Raw genomic sequence first — 7,672 nt, forward strand, 5'->3', positions numbered from 1 at the left:
GAGAACATTATCAAATCTTTCTCAGGAGAACATTATCAAATCTTTCTCAATATGTACCACTACCCGAAACCAGTTTTTTCCCGTCGGCCCAAACTATTCGTCACGGGCGCATCAACTTTCCCCTGCGTTTCTGCTGTACCGAGGGGAAACTTTCTGACACTGGCGGGGACGGAGCTTGCCCCGAAAGCCAGCCGAGCGCGCGCTCCAATCGCTGGCCGTGACCCACAAATTAGAGTCAGCACCGTGAAAAAAGAGCGCGCGAGGGGAAAAAAATTCCCATCTCCTTATCCTCTCACGCCGCCCCCCAACCAGTCATCTCCTCGCCGCCCGCGCACTCGGATAAGGGCAGCGACCCGCGACCCGCCCAAGCGGGCGCATCCGCCGCCGCCGCCACCTCACCCCCACCCGCATCCGCCGCCGTCGCGTCCTCGCGACCCGCGCGCAGCTGCCACCGCCGCGTCCTCCCGACCCGCGCGCCGCAGCCACCGCCACGTGACCACGTCCTCCCGATTCCCGACCCACGCGTAGCAGCCACCGTCGACCCCGCTCGCTAGATATGAGCGGTCGTGGTGCCGGGACGAAGGCGAAGGCGCAGCAACGGTGCTCCAGCCATCGGTGGTGCAGCAACCATGGTGAGAAATCAATCTCTCTCTCTCTCTCTGCCAACTTCTTCCTCTCATATCTACTCTGTCTCTCTCCTTCAATTAGCAGAGGACTTGTTACTTTGTCGCTGGGAACCGGGTGTGGTGGCCACGGCGACAGGACTCCTCCACGAAGAGTGACCGGTGAGGCTGCAATCCCCAGCAACCCAACCCCCCGGGTGAGCTCTAGTGCAATGGCGCTACAGCATAGGCAGGTTTCTGTGATTCTCACATAATCTATTGTTCAAATCTCTAGTGGTACTATGGATATTCATATCTTGGAAGGATGTGCTTCGTCGTGATTAGGATTTACGAATGGCTATATATGTATTTGTGTGTAAATTCAGATAAGCCAGACATTTGATAAATCATGTTTGCAATGCTGTGCTAGATATCAGGTTAACATTAATCTAGAAAAATAATTGTGTGTATGTGGTTCTTTAATTGTTTGGAACTATGTATGTGCATTGTCTGGGAAAAAAGATAGGAGCAGTTGAGGATATGGCCATGTTGTATGCCAGTCTTTGAATTAAGGCACTCTCTTTACAATTGTTTCTGCAGATGCATGGCTTTGAGGCGCCATTGGCCGGCAAGTTCTCTATGTGGTCCGTCCCAGCACAGGCAAGTTTGTTGCCCCCACTATAACATAACTATAGTTGACTATTTACTACTTACTTTCAGTTTTGGATGCAAGCTAAACAAATGATGTACTGAATGATTTCCTAGTCTTAATTTGGCTTCTTTGAAAAGCATATTTGGATCTGAGTGCCAAAACAATGAATTTAGAGATTAGACAGTGAACATTGTTTGAACAAATATTTTGGTGAATGCCTATTGAGGTGTGAATACTGAAACTACTATCTAAGCTTTTGTGCAACATGAATGAACCCCAATATAGTATCAGGTTGCTTTGTTCTTTGAACTGACGGTTTATTCTTGAATAGAAGAAAATAATCAGATCTGCTTTAGTACTGTACTCCTGGTTTTACTGCAGTAAACAATTTTACTGCAGTCTGATTTTTTTTTGTTTCACTTGATATAGTTGTCATTGCTACCTGCATTGTCTTAATATAATTGTTTTCTTTCATTGCTTAATGTAACAGTGCTCATTGGATGACTCCTTAATGCTATTCAGAACCAGGTGACAGTTCTGTGTATGCAATATTTAGTGCTTGCAGTTTTTTTGATAAGTTGAAGGGGAACTTTCAGCCACCAATTTTAGCCTGTTAATCTAGCTATTTCATTCCCTCTGTTTAGAGGCCATCAGAAATATTCATGAATCTCTGTGGTTAGATGAGTTGCATCTGGTCAGCTCCTCTGTTAGGCTGTTATACTAATAATACGTAAGTGCATGAATTTAGCCACTAAAACATTTTTTGTCATCTCTGTGTTCTTAGAAATTGTTTTATGTATAGTATTCATTTATTGTTCTAGGGTTCGAGTCGCGGTCTCCTCGCATTGCACAGGCGAGGGTAAGGCTTGCCACTGACACCCCTTCCCCAGACCCCGCATAGAGCGGGAGCTCTTTGCACTGGGTACGCCCTTTATCTGTAGTATTCTTTAGAGATTGCATATATTTACAATTTGCACTTGTTTCTGTCCTGTGAATAATAAGAAGCTATGTGTTCATCCATTTGTTCTGTTTTGCAGCTATCCCTGCTACATGGCATTAGACTATCTGGAATTCCTCATGAAGCTTCACACCTAGGTATGTTCTTTTCTAGATTAATGGATTTTGCTAGATATTTTAGATAATGATATAAATCATTTGGACTAGATATCTTCTCACTAGTAGAGAACAAACCTTTGATCCTCGGCCAAAATGGGCTCTAGTCCCGGCATTTTTTGCGCCCGGGACTAGAGAGACCTTTAGTCCCGGTTGGTGGATCCAACCGGAACTAAAGGTCCCTGCCCAACGGCTACTGCGCCAGATAGAGGTGGCAGGGACCTTTAGTCCCAGTTGGAGCCACCAACCGGGACTAAAGATAGACTTTTACTCCCGGTTGGTGGCTCCAACCGGGAGTAAAGGTCTACTCCCGGGCCGTGGCTGCACCGGGGGTTGGAAAGTTACCTTTAGTCCCGGTTGGAACCACCAACCAGGACTAAAGGTCCCCCCTTTATATCCCGGCCGTCTCCTTCTTCCTCCCCGAGCCCGAGGAGGCCCGAGCTCAGCACATTTTGAAGCTCACTGCACTAGTGTTCTTGCTTCCTTCCTCCATTGTTCCTCCATCCATTCTTCGATTCCTCCGTCGATTTCTTCGATTCCTCCGTCGATTCTTCAGTTGTAAAGGTTACCAATCTCATACTCTCATTTTTCATCATTGGCTTATCTCATATTGTTCACTATATATATATTGTTTTTATGGTGTTTTTTTTTATTTGTAAACAATTTGAGCTCAAAATAACTTATAGTTTGCATATTTGGATGAAGAAAGGTTAAAGTAGGTATTTAAAATTAGTATTCACTTTTTATTTCTAGCATGCATAGCACACTTCATTGTTTAGAGATATAGATAATTTTATAGTTTCTTAATTTTATTTGTTTATAAAATGAGAAATTTATAGTGTATTAAAAATGAGTATAGAGAGTAGATGGCAACTGCTTCCGGGTCCTCGGCCTCTCATGAGTTTCCAAAGCGACTTAGGCCGGGCCTCCCTCTCATTCCATGCGGCAAGTGTCATGATGAGACAAAGATTGTGATGGAGTACCGAGTGAAGAAGGAGGGTCCCAACAATGGTCGTATCTTCTACAAGTGTCCAGATCGCAATGTGAGTTATTTTATCGTATTTTATGATTATGGTTAGTTTATACCTATTTTCATGATGGTTGTGATTAAAGTTCTAATTTTTTGTTTTAATTTTAGTGGGATGGCAGTGGACGATATTCAGGCTTCTACTGGGAGGAAGAGTATGTTGAACTCGTGCAAAAATATCTTTCACAACAGACAGATACGACGGCTAATGAGGCAGTGATCCAGCCGAAGAAGCCCAAAGATGTTGCACAATCGGGGGATCTGTCTGTTTTAGTTGAGATTGGTCGCGAAATCCTTGTGCTCCTGAAATGTATTTTAGTTTTAGTTCTTTTAGTGGTAGTTGGGATTGTCTACATTGTAGCGATGCTTTCATAAATTTGTACCTTTTGTGGTGGCACACATGTTGTATAAATAATTAATTATGATCTAGGTTTTAATATGGTATTTATGTCATGTAATGCAGATGAGCCAGCATTGGATGTATAATGCCGATCGCCGCTCCCAAGAGTTCATTGATGGCGTGCATTCTTTGTTACGTGCGGCCGAGGCAAACAAACGCGGCGGTTTCATGTGCTGCCCATGTGCCATATGTAAGAATATGGTGGAATATCCTTGCTCAAGGACTCTTCATTCACACTTGTTCAAGTCGAGTTTCATGCCAAACTATATTTGTTGGACGAAGCACGGAGAAACCAGCGTTGTAATGGAAGAAGGTGAAGAAGAACAATGGGACAACAATGATATTATTTCCGATGGTGCATGCTTCAATGATACTGCAATGGGAGAAGCTGAAGAAGAGGTAGCCGCAGAAGATGAGCCTGCTGATGATCTTTGTCAGGTCATTCATGACGCACAAAGAGAATGTGAAAGTAAAAAGGAGAAGATCAAGTTCGAGCGGATGCTAGAAGATCACAAGAAATTGCTGTACCCAACTTATGATGCAGGGCAGAAAAAGTTGGGAATCACACTAGAATTGCTTCAATGGAAGGCAAAGAATGGTGTATCTGACAAGGGATTTGGAGAGTTACTAAAAATCCAAAAGAAGATGCTTCCGAAGGACAATGAATTGCCCGCCACTACCTATGAAGCAAAACAAGTTGTCTGTCCTATGGGGCTAGAAATCGAGAAGATACATGCATGTCCTAATGATTGCATCCTCTACCGTGGCAAAGAGTACGAGAAATTGGATGCATGCCCGGTATGCCATGCATCGCGGTATAAGATCAGGCGAGATGACCCTGGTGATGTTGAGGGCGAACATCCGCGGAAGAAAATCCCTGCCAAGGTTATGTGGTATGCTCCTATAATACCACGCTTGAAACGTTTGTTCAGAAACAAAGAACATGCAAAATTGTTGCGATGGCACAAAGAAGACCGTAAGGTAGAAATTATGTTGAGACACCCTGCTGATGGGTCCCAGTGGAGAGCAATCGACAGAGAATTCCTAGAGTTTGCAAATGACGCAAGAAACTTAAGGTTTGCTTTAAGTACAGATGGTATCAATCTTTTTGGAGAGCAGAACAGTAGTCATAGCACTTGGCCTGTTACTCTAAGTATCTACAACCTTCCTCCTTGGTTATGCATGAAGCGAAAGTTCATTATGATGCCTGTGCTCATCCAAGGCCTGAAGCAACCTGGCAATGACATCGATGTGTACCTAAGACCACTTATTGATGAACTTCTCATTTTGTGGAATAAAGAAGGTGTACGTGTGTGGGATGAGTACAAACAGGAACACTTTGATCTGCGAGCATTGTTGTTCATAACAATCAATGATTGGCCTGCTCTAAGTAATCTTTCAGGACAATTAAATAAGGGATATAATGCATGCACACACTGCTTCGGTGATATTAGAGGCGTATTCTTGAAAAAATGTCGAAAGGTCGTGTACCTTGGCCATCGTTGATTTCTTCCTACAAATCACCCCGTAAGAAAGAAAGGCAAGCATTTTAAAGGGAAGGCAGACCACCTGACCAAGCCTCGCAACCGAACCGGTGAGGATGTACTCGATACGGTCAATGATGTGAAAGTCATCTTTGGAAAAGGACATGGCAGCCAACCTGTTCCGAACGACGCTAACGGTCACGCACCCATGTGGAAGAAGAAGTCCATATTTTGGGAGCTACCCTATTGGCAAGTCCTAGAGGTCCGCAGCTCGATCAACGTGATGCACCTGACGAAGAATCTTTGTGTGAACCTGCTAGGCTTCATGGGTGTGTATGGAAAGCCTAAGGACACATTTGAAGTACGACAGGACCTGTGTTGTTTGAGAGAAAGAGACAACCTGCATCCAGAGAAGACAGATGATGGACGCCATTACTTATGTCCTGCCAGCTACACTCTAAGCAAAGAGGAGAAGGAAATCATGTTTGAATGCTTAAACAACATCAAGGTATGATCTGGATTCTCCTCGAATATAAAGGGTATTATAAATGTGCCAGAGAAGAAATTCTATAACTTAAAGTCCCATGACTGTCATGTTCTCATGACGCAATTACTTCCAGTTGCATTAAGAGGAATTCTATCTCCAAATGTACGTCTAGCCACTGTGAAGCTATGTGCATTCCTCAATGCAATTTCTCAGAAGGCAATTGATCCAACTGATCTAGCTAAACTACAGAATGATGTGGTTCAATGTCTCGTCAGCTTTGAGTTGGTGTTCCCTCCTTCCTTCTTTGACATCATGACACACCTCCTAGTTCACCTAGTCAAGGAGATTTTCATTCTCGGTCCTGTGTTCCTACACAACATATTCCCCTTAGAGAGATTCATGGGAGTCCTGAAGAAATATGTTCACAACTGTGCTCGCCTAGAAGGAAGCATCGCCAAGGGCTATGGAACAGAAGAGGTCATTGAGTTCTGTGTTGACTTTATTCCCGACCTTGACTCGATTAGTGTTCCTGAATCGAGACATGAGGGGAGACTAAGCGGAAAGGGGACACTAGGGAGGAAAACATATATTGGTATGGAGGATGATTATTTCAATAAAGCACACTACACAGTTCTACAGAACTCCTCTTTGGTAGATCCGTATATTGAGACACACAAGGATCTCTTACGATCCGAGTTTCCAGGGAAGACTGAAGCTTGGATTACGCGTAAGCACATGGAAACTTTCAGCGGTTGGTTGTGAAAAAAATGTCAAGGTGATGAGAGCATCCATGAGCAACTGTATTTATTGGCTAGGCAACCATCATGGCATATCGTCACATACAAAGGGTACGAGATAAATGGGAACATATTCTACACAGTAGCCCAAGATAAAAGGAGTATCAACTAAAACAGTGGTGTCTGCATAGATGCCACAGACTCGAATGGGAATAAGCAGACATATTATGGCCGCATAGATGAAATATGTGAACTAGAATATGCACCTACTTTGAAGATCCCATTGTTCAAGTGCCAATGGGTCAAGGTGACTGGAGGCGGGGTAACAGTAGACAACGAGTATGGAATGACAACAGTAGACCTTAGTAATATTGGGTATAAAGATGAACCATTCATCCTTGCCAAGGATGTGAATCAGGTGTTCTATGTCAATGATATGTCTACCAAACCAAAAAGAGGGAAAAATGATAATGACTCAACCAAAGAGCCAAAGCGCCACATAGTTCTTTCAGGGAAAAGAGTCATCATGAGAATTGAGGACAAGTCGGACATGTTAAAAGATTATGAAAAGGATGACCAAATTCCGCCCTTCAAAGTGAACAAAGACCCTAGCATCTTGGTAAATGATGAGGACACTCCATGGTTACGACATGATCATAACCAAGGGACATACGTAAAGAAGAAGTTCACTGCTATGCCCACTTGATGATATAGTGATTTAATGTAGTGTGTGTTTGAGATATTATGTAATAATTGTGAATTCAGATGTTTATTATGTCGTGTTTCAAATTAAATCAATGTTTGATTTGGTGGGATTTCTCTCTCGAAAAGTTAAATTAGGATATTAAGTGATGAAAAATTAAAATATTAACGTTAAAATGATGTGAAAACAAATTTCCTGTCCAAAACCAATAGTTTTAATAATTTTAATTAAAAGTTAGGTTATAGATTTTTCCTATGTGCAATAAAGAAAAAGAAAATCCATATTTTTAACAAAATAATTTTATGTCTTTTATTTAATTTACTATGTATTTAACAAGACTATTGTATTTCTATTAAAAAAATTGCTCAAAACATGCGGGAAACGAAACTGCAGCCCACCTTTACTCCCAGGTGGGAAGCCCACCCGGGAGTAAAGGTGGGCTACAGTTTCGTGGCCCGCCAAAAAAA

General features: G+C 42.8%; 1 long non-coding RNA gene across 4 annotated transcripts; it reads left to right on the forward strand.

Annotated features, from left to right (window-relative positions):
- The first annotated feature begins 496 nt into the window (after positions 1 to 496).
- LOC136497606 (uncharacterized) lies at positions 497 to 3,805 on the forward strand. 4 transcript variants are annotated; one of them, XR_010769362.1, is made up of 5 exons: positions 497 to 632; positions 712 to 852; positions 1,203 to 1,984; positions 2,076 to 2,176; positions 2,292 to 3,805. It is a non-coding gene; the product is annotated as an uncharacterized lncRNA (long non-coding RNA). The 4 variants fall into 4 exon arrangements; XR_010769363.1 differs by having other exon boundaries at positions 1,203 to 1,782; positions 1,899 to 2,176; XR_010769359.1 differs by having other exon boundaries at positions 1,203 to 2,176.
- Positions 3,806 to 7,672: the final 3,867 nt, after the last annotated feature.

This window comes from Miscanthus floridulus, chromosome 12 (genome assembly GCF_019320115.1).
Source record: "Miscanthus floridulus cultivar M001 chromosome 12, ASM1932011v1, whole genome shotgun sequence".
In the NCBI taxonomy this organism is placed as follows: Eukaryota; Viridiplantae; Streptophyta; class Magnoliopsida; order Poales; family Poaceae; genus Miscanthus; species Miscanthus floridulus.